Consider the following 15,212-nt stretch of genomic DNA (forward strand, 5'->3'; position numbering starts at 1 on the left):
AAAAGGAAACAAATAAAGAAAACAAACAAAAACAAAACTCACAGATGCAAAGAACTAAGTGGACTTCAAGCAGGATTAAATATAAAGGGAACAACAGCAAAATTGTTAAAACACTATACATTAATCAGCTTTCCTGTCACTGGAACAAAACACCAGATACCTACAATTTACAGGAGGAAAGGTTTATTTTTGATTCATGGTTTCAGTCCATAGCTGGCTGGCTCCAAAGCAAAAATATGATGGAGAAGGTGAAGGTGATTCATGGCATCTAGGAAGCAAAGAGGATGGGAGAGTCAGAATAGGAAAAGGCTATGAACCATATATAATCAAGATCACACCTCCATAACCTACGTACTTCAGCTAGGCTCTACCTTCTAATAGCCATTTCAGCTATGAATTCATCAATGGATATCTTTTCCCATTGCTGAGACAAAATACCTGCCACTCAAAGTTAAAAGAAAAAGAGGTTTATATGGCTCATAGTTTGTAGTGGTTTTAATTCATAGTTGACTGGCTGTAAGGCAGGGTACTATGAGGCATTGCAGAGGAAAAACAGTTCATGACAAACACAAAGAAGAAGTCAACAAGCTATAAGTTGCAAGGGACCAGCAACACCTTTTTTGTCTCTTATATTTTATCCAGGTTACTCAATTTTAGGGAAGGTAGCAATCATATCTAGAGTGGGGCACCCTTAATCCCACCCAGAACTATGTCAAATTAATTAGTGGACTAATTTAGTAATCACATACCCTTGAAGCCAGCATCACACACTCTAGATCCCACCATCTCTAAAAAGCCCCACTTATGACTGCATGAGGCTTTGAGGAGACATCCAGATACAAGTCATAACAATTAGTTAACCCATCAATGAGGTTAATTTCACTATAATCAATTCTCTTGGAATCTTTTATTCCAGTCAAGTTGACAATCAAACCTAACTAGCACAAATCTAACCCTTGTGAATTTGATACCTATTACATCTCCTTACTCCATACTGAATCTCCAAATGAACACAAGAACAAGCTCATAGTTCTACCTAACATAATATAATGATCCTGTGTACAACTGAAAACGTACTAATTCCCCTAAAAGTCTCAACATTTCCAACATTCCAAGTCTAAAGTTTTCTCTTAGACTCAAAACAAAACTCTCAGCTTTGCATGCCTGGGGAAATTTTTTAAAAAGTTACTCCAACATACAATGGGACATGGTAAATCTACCCATTTTAAAAGGAAGGAAGAAACCAAGCATAGTAGCATGTAACTATAATCCCAGCACAGGAGAGGCCAAAGTAGGAGGATCACCACAAATTGGAGGTCAGCCCAGAATATATAGTAAGCTCAAAACCAGCCTGAATTACATAGTGAGGCCCTACTTAAAAAAAATAAAAATCCAAAAGGGAGGAGTAGGGGAACAGAAAAGGGCTGGAACAAAACAAGACCAATACCAAACAGTGCAAAGATTTAAGTCTTATAACTCAATGTCTGGTAACTGGAGCACATAGTGGTAAGTTTCAAAGGACATGGGCACTCCCACGTCATAGCCTCGCCAGTTGCAATCTTGCCAGTTGTAGTTTCTCTCTTAGGCTAGCTCTGTGCATTGCCTGAAGTTTTCCTTGGCAGACATTTCACGTTCCTGGCATCTCTAACATTTTTGTGTCTTTATTCAGCATTAGTTTCACTTTCTTTCTTTTTTTTTTTTTTTTATCAGTATGGGGGATGGAACTCACGACCGCTTGCTTGCAAGGCAGGTGCTTATGCTCCTGAGCTAAATCCCCAGCCCCATTTCAGATTAAGCATCATACTCTCAGGGACTCCCAGCAGGGACTTTTGCACTGATACACTGTCTGGCCTCCCAAGCCTTCCTTGAAATCAAGGTAGAACCATCCATGACTCCATAACTCTTGCATTCTACATGCCTGCACAACCAGTATCATGTGGACACTGCCAGGGTTTGCCACCAGTTCAAGCAGTAGATGGGCCCTGTTAGACCATGACCGCAGTAGCTTCTGAGTATTTGGTGCACTGATCATGGTGAAATAAATCTCAGCGAACAGGCAGGAGGCCTACGGGAATGTGTGTCTCTTCTTAAATGAAAGATTTATACTTTTGCACTCTTGAGACTGCAAAGGGTGAGGTCTTGAGGATTCCTGAGAGGCCCTCAAGGCATCCTTCTTGTATGGTTTAATGGTGCTAATCTTTTAGGTAACCACATCTCCTTTGGCCAAAGTTTCACATGTGCTTCTTTTCTGACCAAAATAAAAGTTTAAAAAATCTTTTTCCTCCGTTTTACTCACAATTTTCACTATAACTCAGTTTAAAAGCAGCCAGCAGTATTCAAACTACTACCTGAATATTGGGCTGCCTTGAAATTTCCTCTACAAGATCAATTAGCCTCATACAAGTGTTAGGGCATGGACAAAATGCAGACAAAGTATTTGCCAGGGTGTAAGATGTATGGCCTTTAGACCAATTTTTAAATCACTATTCTCATATGAAACCTCATGAGTCTGACCATTACTGTCTATATTCCCATCAGCATTCTGATCTTCTGAACTGTGACTAAAATTGCCCATTAGACCCTGCTTCCAGCATTTTGGATCTTCCATAGCTCACTGCTCTAAACTTCTCCAACCATTTTCTGCAAACCAGTTCCAAAGACTGAAAGGGTTTTGGCCCAGACAGGAAACTGTAGCCAGGAAAGCCTCAACCAGAAGCAGGAATCCCCTATCTCCCCCACCCCTAGGAATTTACCTGTGATGCCATCTTCCCGGCCCTGGGAATTTACCTATGGCGTGAAACCTAGGACCAATGGCTACCTGTACATCCCTAATGCCCGCCTTAGGTTCCACCCCAAACCAAGGATACTTATATACCCCAATGCCACGTGTCCGCTGGAGAGATCACCAGATGCCAGCAGCAGGGGGGTGCCGGCCATTTCTCCATGTTCTCAGAATAAAGGCCGCTTTTTGTTTTATTCTTCTCATCTTTTGGAAATATTTTTCATCTTTTGGAAATAATCCTATCATTTGGTGCCATGACTTGGTTGGCAGGTGATTGACTCCTGGGACACACCCAGTTGAGTCCCCAGCAGATTCATAAAGCAGATAACATCCTGGATTAATTCCTCACTTTTTCCTCTCCCAAGATGTCCTTGTCATCAGCCGCCTGCACTCACCATCGGCTGGATGTGGTGGATCCAGCACAGGGGAAATTGTTGCCAGAATGGTGTAAAAACTCTTGTCTTCTTTGCCTTTACTTTGGATGTCATCTCCTAGCTTGTAGCACACTCTTCAGCCTCCTTAATATTGAGTCACATGGGACAGTACAGTGAGCTTTAGACTGGATCTTTCAGCTTTCCAGCTCACAGAGAGTCCTTTTTTACTCTTCCACATCTGACTCTGGGCAACCATTGTAAATTCAATGGAAATTCTTATATATTTGTACATTGAGTATTAAACGTTTCTCTAGTAGGAACTGACAACCCTTTACTTGCAAGTGCTTTTTTATTTTTTTGGTGCTGGGGTTCAAACTCAGGGCCTTTTGTGTGCTAGGCATGAACTCTACCACGGAGCTGTACCTCCCACCCCAGGTGCTTCTTTTATTGCTTAATGTTATAGCCTAGTTCTAACCATTGTGCCTCATTCCTGTTCTGTATGCACCACTCAGCCCCCACCTTCCTATCTTTCTAGGTTAAGTTTCTATTTCCTGAGAAAGCTGTAAAAGCCTTAGGTATCAGTTTCCTGTAACCCTCTCCCCTACCCCTCATCTGGCTATCTGTAATAAAATGTGCTGTTCTTTAAGAAATGCTTAACTTTAAGGAAATTACAGGAGGTTCTGTAAAGCCCAGATGCTACCTAACTATGTTAGTGATTACAACATTCCTGTGGTTTTCAGCTTTAAAAGCCTAATCCCCCAGCTGTGAGGTGCACAGTCTCCAAATTGGCTCCCGGAGATTGCGTTGCCAGGCCTGGCCTAAAATAAAGCCTTTGCTCCCCAAATTTTAATTTCTTGCTTCCTTGGGTTTTATTCCAGGGTCCGAGCTATCACTCTTAATAGGTAGACTGATCAACAGACTCGAGACTAAAATCTTATGAAAGGTCTGCTCAGATCATTCCTTCAAAACAGATTCTCCTACAAAATAAAAGCTTATGACTTCAGCATATTTTTTTTCAAGATTAATTAGTGGTATAAGTTATGTGAAGGCAAGGACTATATTTTACTTGCTTTCAGTCACATTGTGTGCCCCATCACATGTAAAATATATAACTAGAGTTGAAATTGAGTCAGGCTCTGGTACATTTGCTATGTAAGGATTCTGGGGAACTACTTTTACTTTCTGGATAATGGTTTCTTCAAAAACGAATGTTGTAATAGTACCTCAACCCATACTTCATAAACTGTTTCAACAAATAAGAAAACCAGTTTTGATTTTGGCTGCCATAAAAAACAATATCAGACTGGGCAGCTTAAACAACAGAAGTTTATTTTCTGGTATGTATGGAAAGGTGGGAAGTCTACTATCAAAGCGCCTATGTGGTTGATTTTGGGTAAGGGATTGTTTGCAGGTTTTCCTCTTGACAGGGAAAAACTATTTTCTGTGTTTTAAAGATAAAATTGCTAAAAAGCCGGGCATGGTGGTGCACACTTGTATCTCAGCACTTGGGAGGGTGAGGCAAGAGGATTGTTGCAAGTTCGGGACCAGCCTAGGGTACAAAATGCCTCAAGGCCAGCCTGAACTGCATAGTAGACCAGTCTCAAAAAGACAAAAGAGAAAAAAAAAAAATCACAGTGGATTAGGTCCTAACACCCTCGGACCTCATTTAACTTGTTATTCCTAGCAGTCTATCTAAATATTTGAGGCTATGATTACAGCATATGAATTTTTCAGGGATACAATTCAGTCCACATTAGACATAAAACATGCCACATTATTCTACGCATTAGGATAAATTCAAAGACAGGTAAGGTGGCGCACACCTGTAATTCCAGCACTTGGGAGGCTGAGGCAGGAAGATCTCTGGGAGTCTGAAGCCAGCCTGGGTCAAAGTGAGTTCAAAACCAAACCAACAATTAAAAAAAAGTAGATTTAAAATTCCCTTTAATTATTTATTTTGGATGCCAATAATGATATGTAGACATAGAGTTGCTGTTGTTCATTTTCATGCTTTACTTGTCTCAGCTAACTTGTGGCTAGGAAGGGGCCATAGGAGAAATTTTACTTTATCCTATATAAAGCAGGCCCACCACATACATCCATTAGCACTCAACTGAATTTTGAAGTCAAGGGCCAAGATTAAAGGGAAAGGGGATATATTATGCCTTAAGCAAGTTTTGACTATATATCACATGCTAGGCAAGGGGAAAAGTGAACATTTAACACGGTTTCTGATTTAATGGTAGGGCTACAGCTCCGCTGGAAAAATACCTGTATTCTTTTTTTTTTTGGTCTTTTTCCTTTTTATCGGTACCGGGGATCGAACTCACGACTGCCTGCTCGCAAGGCAGGCGCTTATGCTGCTGAGCTAAATCCCCAGCCCCTAAATACCTGTATTCTAAGAAAAGAGCCTAAACAAGAGGGTTTCTCGGAGGAGCAACACCAACATTAAACAACACAGACCATTAGGAAGGGATGAGGAAGGTCAAGGGGGCAGCACCAGCGAGGGGAGAAACAATTCACTGACGCCTCTGCAGGTGGCTGGGCCGCGGAGAGTGGGAAATCACGCTCAGGCGGGAGCTGCACCAACCGGGATCACAGCTGGAAGTCGAATGGAAGCTGCCCACGCACCGGGGCTCTTCGACGGCCCTTAGACTTGGCATATCTGGGTTGTTTCAAATTAAGGATATGTCTTACATTTTCCCTCCAGTTTTCCATTTCCAGTCTTCTGGTTTTTCTTTGACGCTCCGGGACTCCAAATATCTTCAGCCGGGGGATCCGGTAGCGGTGCAGAAACCAGAAGGAAACCAGGACAATTAGGAGCCAGTTTCTTTCTTTTGCCTTGTGAAGTCTTTCCAGCGGCGCTGAGGAAAGACACTCAAAGTGACTAGCCAACCAGGGAAGACCGGGAGCAAAATCAGTCACCATCAGGATTAGCGTTCTTCACCCTCTCCTTTCTTTACCGCGGTACAGCCCCTGCTTGCCCCAAAGGGTTGATTGGCAGACGGTTCGCCCAATCCTGGCGTGGTGCAGAGAGCTGTCACGTCAGGGACTGAGCCTATCAGATTAGGCAGGAAGCGAGTTTCCTGCCTGCGAGAGCCTGCCCCCTCGCCGCGCACGTCCCGCCTCTCTCTGGAGAGCTACGCGGCGGCGGAACGCAGGCCTCGTGCCGTAACGGCCATCCCGGCGGCCGCGGGGGCGACCGGGTTCCCTCCTCAGGTGACTGGAGCCGCCCGGGCTCAGCGTAGGGCAGGTGAGGCGGCCTTGCTGGCTGGCAGACACACAGACAGCCCTTTGGTCGTCCGTCCAGCCTGTTAACTCGCTGCGTCGCTTCCTCTTCCCGGCAAAGTTAGCCCCGGGAGCGCCGTCTGCTGGCGCTGAGCGGAGCCGGAGGGGGCGGGGAGGCCCTTGGGCAGAGCCTGGGCGTCTGCACCGCGGCTGGGCACCACCCGTCGGGCCTGAGCCCTGGGCGGCGCGACCCCGCGGCCTCTCTTCTGCTTTCGGAGCGCCGCCCCTGTGAGGCTGGGAGGTTTGCTGTGCTGCGCTTAGTAGCTCCATGTGTCTCCTGAGAAAGTCCTCTGGCCAGTTGTGGCGATATCCGAGGCTGGGAAGGTAGGGACGTAGGAGGGAAGGCAGGGCGCTCTCCCCCTTCTCCACCGGGAGCGGAGGAGCTCACTGTGCCAGCGAGGGGTGCAGATTCGGGACGCGCCCTGTTCCCCTCCCCCTCGGATGCCCAGCGCCCTCCTCGTTGGGGGGAAATCTGGGCGTTACTGTCGTCGTGTGGATCTGCTTCAGGTTTGTAGCGAGTTGCCTGGGCTTTTGGTACAGTTGGAGTGTGTCTAGATAAAAATTTAGATACAGTTGGAATATGTCTGGATAAAAACTTAGATAAATAGATTGATTTCGTACTCGTACATGTTTCTATACGTGTTAAATTCACCATTAGAAGCTGAGGCAGTCGGGTTTTGTTGGGGCCTGAGAATCCTAACAGGCGCTCAGTTAATGTTGAAATGATAAACTGAAGTCACCTGAAAATAATTCTACACGTTACCCGCTTTGGGCGATAAGGAAAGGAGGTTAGGAGAACTGGTTTCTCAGCCCACCTTAGGTGTGGAGCAGTAAGTTCCAGGCAAAACGGGTGTTGCAAGAGATACTCATTTTTAAAATCTTAGTTTTATAGATTTGTGACAAACTAGCCACAAGAATTTCTTATCCGCCTGGAAATCGTTCTGCCTAAAGCCTCACCCTTCAGGGAGGTCACAGAGTAAATGGGGAAATAACCCAAAGAGTATTGTTTGGTAATTGTCAATAATGTCCAGCTCTTATTAAATAGGCATCCCGTTTACATCTTGATCGTAACTCTAGTATGCATCGGTGAATAGTACTTTCATCCTGACCATTGATTTTTCTTGAAAAAATTATAATCAGTAGGCATTGACTTTATCTATATACACAGTTTGCAGTAGGTTTAAGTCTACTCAGCTGTTTGTTCTCATTAAATGTTAAAATGTTGCCCTAATTTTTCTAAGTGCTTTCTTTTTGTCTACATTTTCCCAGTCCCTTCAGGTCTATGTAAATGAAACTTGAAACATACATGTAATATTGTGTTAGACAGTGATACTTTATGCTGCTGATTTCTTTTTTTTCTTCGGATTTTCCAAAAACTCAAAGTAGATCTGATGTGTTTATTAAATAAATCTTTTGTCAGAAAAATTTAGTAAGTTTACTTACCTGAATAATTTGGAAAAAATGGCACGTGTTCTCCATGTATGGCAGCAAAGTAAATGATTTAGCTGGTAAGTCTTCAAATTGCTGGTCATTTAACACATTCTTCTAAATACTTGGTTGTGCTGTTTTGGGAGGACGACTGGTGGCTTGATATGGCATTTAAAGATTAAGAAGGCAATTCGTTCTAAATAATCTTCACTTTAGCTTGTATGAGAGATGGAATTTATATGTAGGTTTTATAGCCTTACCTTCAAAGCTGAGTCCATGTGCGGACTTTGTTTTGGTAACATTATATAACAGCATGCTGTCAGTTACCCAGTCCCCACCTTTTTTTAATCTCTAAGTACAAACATTTGCCAGTTTTGCGCATTAAAAAGAATTTTCTTCCAGATGTATGTTCTTTGGTGTCCTTGCATTATTTATTTATTTGTTTTTTGTATGGGCCCTTTTATGCTGAGCTATAGACTCAATGACCTTTTATATTTTTGTTTTGAAACAGGATCTTGCTAAATTGCAAACTTGCCCAATCTGTAGCTGAATTTGTGATCCTGCTGCCTCAGCCTTCTAAAGTGCTAAGGTGTTGTGACACCTTGACAATCTTACTTTCATTTTTCAGCTACTCATTAGCTTTAACTGTGTTTGATACCTGATTTTTCAGTATTAAACACATCCTCCCTGCTGCTAGATCTTAAAATAATGGCTTGAACACATCTCACTGTTGATGAACCAGCCTCATCTGTTACCTTCAGAACATTACATAGTTCAGTAGTCAAAGCCTCCTAATGAAAACCCATTTGTTTAATGTCAACACTTCTTTACAGGACCTGACCACCCTAGCCATTTATACTTTGCATTTTTTTATCTTTATCATATTTGTTGAAATTTTGAATATATATGGTCTGCCTGCTCTTTTTTTTTTTTTTTTTGGTGGCACTGGGAATTGAACCCAGAGCCTTTGTACTGAGCTAAATCCCAATTCTTTTTAAATTTTGAGATAGAGTCTCAACTAAACTATTAAATTGCCCAGGCTGGGTTTGAATTTGTGATCTATCTGCCTCAGCTGCCCAGAGTGCTGGCCTTACAGATGTATGCCACTGTGTCCTGCAGTTGCCTACTATAGTATTTAAAACAAAAATTTCCCTCTAAATTACAGAGTAGTTGGGTGGGCTGTTGCATGTTTCTGATCCCAGCCCTCAGAAGGCTGAGGCAGTAGGATCACTCTTGAGTTCGAGGACTACATAGTAAGACCCTGCCTGAAAACCCCACAACTCCCCAAAATACTACACAGTAAATTTTTGATCCTTTAATATGACATTCCAAATATCTCTTCTGTGTGTGATGTGATTTTTCTTTGAACCCTTGGTTCTTTTTGTTTTTCCCCATTCCTTTGGTTTTAAAGTTTATGTGGACTTGTATCATGGTACTGTAGAACATTATTGCTATAGTGTTGTAATCTACCCTTTTTTATCAATAGGTAAATGCATAGGTAAGTGAAATTCATGTCTTGTTGTGTGGGCACAGCTGAGACTCAAACTTTTTTTCCTAAAATTTTGTGTGTTTGTGAAACCATACTACTATTTATCTCTTGTAGTATAACTTCATATTTTGTTTCATATTACTTTGCATTTTGTGTATTTCTGAGGCAGATTGAAAATTTCTTAAGGGCAGGAAAACTTGTAAGAATTGAACAGTGCTTTAAAATCTGTATGAAGCCTTTTAGTATCATCTTTTTCTATGCTTGTGACATGTATTAGTAGCATTAATAAGAATAATACATATTGTCATCTCTATGGTGTAGTTCTCTGACCTACATTAAAAAGAATAAATTTTTTACAAGTTTTATTGTTGAAATTTAGCTTGGTGAATTCTCCCTGCCCCCTACTTTTTTTTTTTTTTTTTGATAGCACTGTGTTACATCCCTGGGCTTTAAATTTTTTTTTTTTTTTAATAAAAGTTGAGTAAGTTGCCCAGCCTGCCTTAGCCACCCAGTCAATAGCTGTGATGACAGGCATGTCACCGTACCTAGCATGTCTGAGAATTTCTTCATAGAATGAATCTTTGGGGGGTCTTGCAAATAGCTGCAAAACCATGTAATAGTTTGGAAGAAATCTGGAGGATTTATCACTAACCTAAATATAGTGACCTAAGTTTTTTTCTTTTTTGAAACAGTAACAGTTTCACATTTTGTTTTTTGTTCTGTTCATCTGTCAGGAGCCAGCAGTACATCTGCTTGTTGAGCAAAATTTTCTAAAAATCTTGTTCCATTTTGGGGAGTTAGAGAGCTTTTACATATTCTTCACATTTTCCTCCCTCCTGTTTCTGTTAAATAAAAGCATAAGATTACCTTGTTACATGTAAGTATCAAGAGTTAAATGGTGTAAGACTGGAGAGAAATGTAACAGGTGAAATCTCTGAAGAGAAGATGCTTCCTCTTTTGGTCTGAAACAGGTTAGAAGCTGCTTTTGTTAATTTTTTTGTTTTCACTTGTTTAAATAGGTAATTAACTAAAATACAACTGGTGAAATGGTGATTCTCTTGTTCCTTTTTCCTAAAATCATACTTAAAGGATTGATAAATTGGACATGAGTATGATACAAATGATTTATGCTGCTATTTAAAGAACTGACTTTTTCAAAAATTTCAGCATGGGTGGGCATGGTGGTACACACCTGTAATCCCAGTACTTGGAAGGCTGAGACAGGATTCCTGTGAGGCCAGCCTGAACTGCATAGTGAGATCCAGTCTCAAAAAGTAAAACAACAAAATTTCAGCACATATGGCATTTCCTAACTCATGTTGCTGTGGAGAGTAATTAAAATAATAGATATAATAAAGAATTTGAAATGCTGTACTTTAGAAAGCGTATCCCAACCATATTGTAAAAACATTATTTTTTGTGGTGCAGTCAGTTGAATTCAAGGCTTTGACCCTGAGCTATATACCCATTACTATTTTCTTTTTTTTTAAAGTTTGAGACAGTCAAGTGTGGGACTGGGCCCACACTTGTGATCCTCTGGGCTCAGAGTGCTGGGACTACAGACACGCACCACTATGTTCAATTTCATTTATTAATTTAACAAGGCCTTGGAAAAATTTCCTTAGAAATGCTTGATCACTGCCAGACACTACATACTATTGAATAAGAAATTTTAGAATATTTAGTGTACAACCCTACCCCATCCCAATAATTCTGCTTTGCTGCCCTAAGAAGTCAGTTAACTTTTTCTGTGTTTTTTTTTTTTTTTTTCCATTTCCTGTCTGTGTCTTTGGAAAAAAGCCCTATAAAGCCCCACATAATTTGGCATTTGCTTTCTACTGCATCTCTTAACATTTTCTCTTTGAATGGTCCAGGTCTTTTTTTGCCTTGGAACTTGTGAATATACATTCTTCACCCTAAACGGTGACTCCTTCAGGTTACCTTAGTATTTTGTGTGGCTGATAGGAATAGGAAGATACCAAATATCATAGGCCAGAGAAATCAGTGGTTGCATGGTGTTCAGTTTTTCAATGTTGTTTCTTTGTGTGTTGCTATCTGTACATAATTATAGAGCTTTAAACATTTTTTCTTTGATAAACTTCTATTTTATCCATTTGAAAATTTCATTTGCTTAAGAGCTTGTTTCAAGAAATATCTTTTGTTGAAAAGTGCATGTATTTAAATGTATAACTCAGTGAATTTTTGTATTTGCAGACATATGTGTAATCATTGCCCACGTCAAGATACACGTTTCCAGTGCTTCAGAAGGTTCTCTTGTTTTTACAATAAAGATTCCCTACTCTCTCCTTAAAGCTAATCTTTCTCCTGACCTCTATTACATTATTATTTTTGCTTGTTCTTGAACTTAATGGAATTGTACACTACAGTGTTAGCTTGGTTCACTCATGAACTGAATTCTTTCCATGATTCTGATCACATACTGAATTGGATGAGAACTGAATCGAATTCATTGGTAGATTCATTGTTGACCATGTTAGGGAAAAATGAGTTCTCCAGTTTGCTTTGCATCCAATTGTAGAAAGAATTAGTTTGTGAACTGAGGTATGGCTGTTTTTCTGTCTTTATACCTGGGAGTAGAATTGTGCTGTCCTTATTTAACAGTTTTTGAACCTACTTGAATCAGCACTGTGTAGTTGGTTCGCAGTAGTTTTCTGGTAATTTCCAAAACTAGTGACTTCCTTTTGTGATTTAAAAAAAATTATTACTATGATTATTGGTTTAGTCCCTCCATGTGATATATTACCCATTACATGCCTGTGAAAGGTTAAAGTCTTACATTAGTGAAACCATTTTTGTTGATTTTTGTCTTCCAACTTGATTTGGCTTGGTAACATTCTCTGTGGAGATAGTTTTCTTTAGCAGAGAATTCTGAAGGCATTCCTCCGTTTTGTGTTAGTGTGTTAACCATTTGAGAATTTTGAAGACATTCTGATTTTTTTTCTTGTCCCACTGCACATTTGACAGTATGATTCTGATTGTAAAAATGTTTTTTGTTTTCCTGGAATTTTGTGTATGCTGTGTTCTGAAATTTCACAAGGACATAATTTAGAATTTTTTTTCAGTAGTGGAAATTAAACCACAGAGCCATGTCCCCAGTCTTTTTTATTTTGAGATAGGATCTTGCTAATTTGCGCAGGCTGGCCTCTAACTTGTGATTCTTTTGCCTCAGTCTCTCCAGTAGCTGAGATTATAGGTGTGAGCCACCATGCCTGCCAAGTATAGATCTATTTTTAGTATGTTTTCCTGGGTGTCTATGGTATCTTAATATGCAAAACAATTAATGTTCACTAGTTTTGGGAAAATTTATTTCATTGATAGCCTGTTAGGGCTGTTGTGAAAAACCAGAGACTTTGGCTTTTTAACAACAGAAATCCATTTTCTCACAGATGTGGAGGCCAGAAGTCTTAAGGTCAAAGTGCCGTCAGAATTCATTTGAAGCCTTTTTGGTTTTTCTGTGAAGTGATAGATCTCTATTATTGGGTTAGGGCCTTATCCTTATGACTTCATTTAATCTTAATTACCCCCTTAAAGGCCTTGGTCTTCATATGCAGTCATATTATAGGGTTTCAATGGGAATTTGAGGAAGGGAGGAGGACAATTCAGTCTGTGGCTATGGTTTATTTTTTGTTTGTCATGTATATGGCTTTCTTAGATTAGGTTACTAATTTTTCATTTCCAAGTCTTCATTTCTTATTTGAAAGATGTTCTTCATTTCCTAAACTTGGTTGATTTTTTTTTCATTTTTGCTCTAAGGACTGTTAAGTAGAGTTTTTTTGTTCGAAGTTCCTTTTTATATAGCATTCTGTGCTTTTTAATGAAAATTGCCAGCTTCTGAGGCCATAAATGACTTACTGGAAAACAAAAACAGAAACAAAAACCTTTTTTCCTTACAAACTTTTTTGGGATGGGAGGTTCTGGAAAATTGTCTTTGGGGAAAGGATCTTGCTGTGTAGCCCAGGCTGGCTTGAACTTGTGGTGATCCTGCCTCAGCCTCCCAAGTGGTGGGATTATAGGTGTGGGCCACCATTCTGGGCTTCCAGAGTGTTGCTTCTAAATTGATTTTTGTTTACTTTTGTCACTATGTCTGAGGTTTATTATGTTTTGAATAATCCTTGGGATTATTCAGAGTCTATAAATTAATTAGAATTTATTGACTTTGAACTTCAATGTATGTTTGGTTCAGAGTGACCCATATTTTGGAGAAAACCATGATGTTTAGGAAATGTGTCTTTGGGTCCTATTCATGAAGGAAAATTTTAATTATTTTGAAGTCTGAAGTTTGCCACTTGTGGTTTATTTTCTTTTCTTTTTTCTTTTTTCTTTTTTTTTAAATTTTGTAACAGGAATTGAACTCATGACCTCGCACATGCCAGGCAGGTGCTTATGCCACTGAGCTAAATGCCCATCCCTGGGCTTTTCTTTTTTGGGAGATTTGTTACTGATTCATTCTCACCTATAGTACTTGTTATCGTATCTGTTTATTTATTTTTTTATTTCCTCATGGCTCAATTTTAGTAGTTTGTATAATAGTGTCTAGTTGTTTATTATGGTCTTTAAGGATCCTTAGTGTTTTTGTAGGATTAGCTGTAATACTGCCTTTTACACTAATGATTTTGTCTTTATTTACTGTTTTATTGGTCAGTCTAATTAAGTCTTACCAGTTTTTTTAATCTTTTCAAAAATGAGGTCTTCATTTCATTGATCTTTTTTTTTCATGTATTTCTGCTCAGATCTTTGTCTTTTTTCTAGTTTCAGATTTGGTTCTTGTTCTTAAATTGCATCACTAGGTGGTTCAATTGAAATCTTTCTAATTTTTAAAATGTAAACACTGCTATAAACATTACTCCTATGGGATTTGATATGTTGTATTTTCATTTTTATCAATAAATTTTTAAATTTCCCCATAAACTCAGTTTTTTAAGAGTACATTGTTTGATATTTATTTATATAATTTCTGAAGTTGCTGTTGTACTTGTTTTATTCCTTTGTGGTCACAGGTGATAAACACAATGACTTTAGTTTTTTAGATTGTGCTCAGGCTTCTGGTATAGCATATAATATATCTTGGAGAATGTTGTGTGTGGCAATGAGAAAAGAGTGTATATTGTATAACTCTTAGTTGAGATTGAACCCAGGGTTTTTACACTGAACTATGTCTCTAGCTCATGACATTGCCTAGATTGAGCTTGAACTTATATCCTTCCTGTCTTAGTTTCCAAGAAGGCTGGAATTCTAGGTATGTGTCATCATGCCCAGCTGTTTTTTTTAAAGACAATTTTTGATTTAAAGTCTTCTTCTGTTATAAATATTCCTGATTGCTATTGTTTTCATTTGCTTGGTATAGCTTCAGATTCAGTCTGTGTGCTTTACTGGTGACACAAGTTTCTTGTAGGCAGCATATGGTTGGGGGTAGGACTTTATTTAGTTTTGGTCTTTTTACTTCTCTAAATCACAACTCAGTCATCATACTGCCCTTCTGTTTCTTTGGTGTCCCTCTCTTATGTTCTCTTCCCTTTCTCTCTTTTCTTCTTTTCTTCCTCCCCCCATCCTGAGTACTCCACCTTTTCCTGTGCCACAAAATCACCACTGTGCTGACACCTGCAGTCAGATGACCTGCTGTTTTCTTTGTTTTGGACCTCTCTCTGCTCAACTTTAGTTTTGGGGGTAAGAAAACTTCATAATTTCAATGTTGACTGGTTTTTGGTGTACAGAGTCTAAAAAAGAAGATCAGCAATTTCCATACAAACTACAATAAAAATACCAATAACATTGTACAAAAAAATCTTTACTCCAATTATCACACCTAAGGCAGTCTGCACACATGATGGCA

The 15,212-nt window shown here is 39.6% G+C and overlaps 1 protein-coding gene across 3 annotated transcripts in view; it reads left to right on the forward strand.

Annotated features, from left to right (window-relative positions):
- Positions 1 to 6,251: 6,251 nt before the first annotated feature.
- The window catches only part of Nck1 (NCK adaptor protein 1), an 81,577-nt gene continuing 72,616 nt past the window's right edge, over positions 6,252 to 15,212 (forward strand). Inside the window, exon 1 of one of the 3 annotated variants that reach the window (XM_003476738.5) lies at positions 6,252 to 6,409. The gene's annotated coding sequence lies outside the window, so the exon portion shown is untranslated. Of the gene's footprint in view, positions 6,410 to 6,587; positions 6,952 to 15,212 lie in introns of those variants that run through there. The other 2 variants (XM_013159877.3, XM_005006698.4) reach the window with 2 other exon arrangements.

This window comes from Cavia porcellus, unplaced genomic scaffold (genome assembly GCF_034190915.1).
Source record: "Cavia porcellus strain 051 isolate PalLab524CR breed Dunkin Hartley unplaced genomic scaffold, mCavPor4.1 scaffold_5, whole genome shotgun sequence".
Lineage (NCBI taxonomy): Eukaryota > Metazoa > Chordata > Mammalia > Rodentia > Caviidae > Cavia > Cavia porcellus.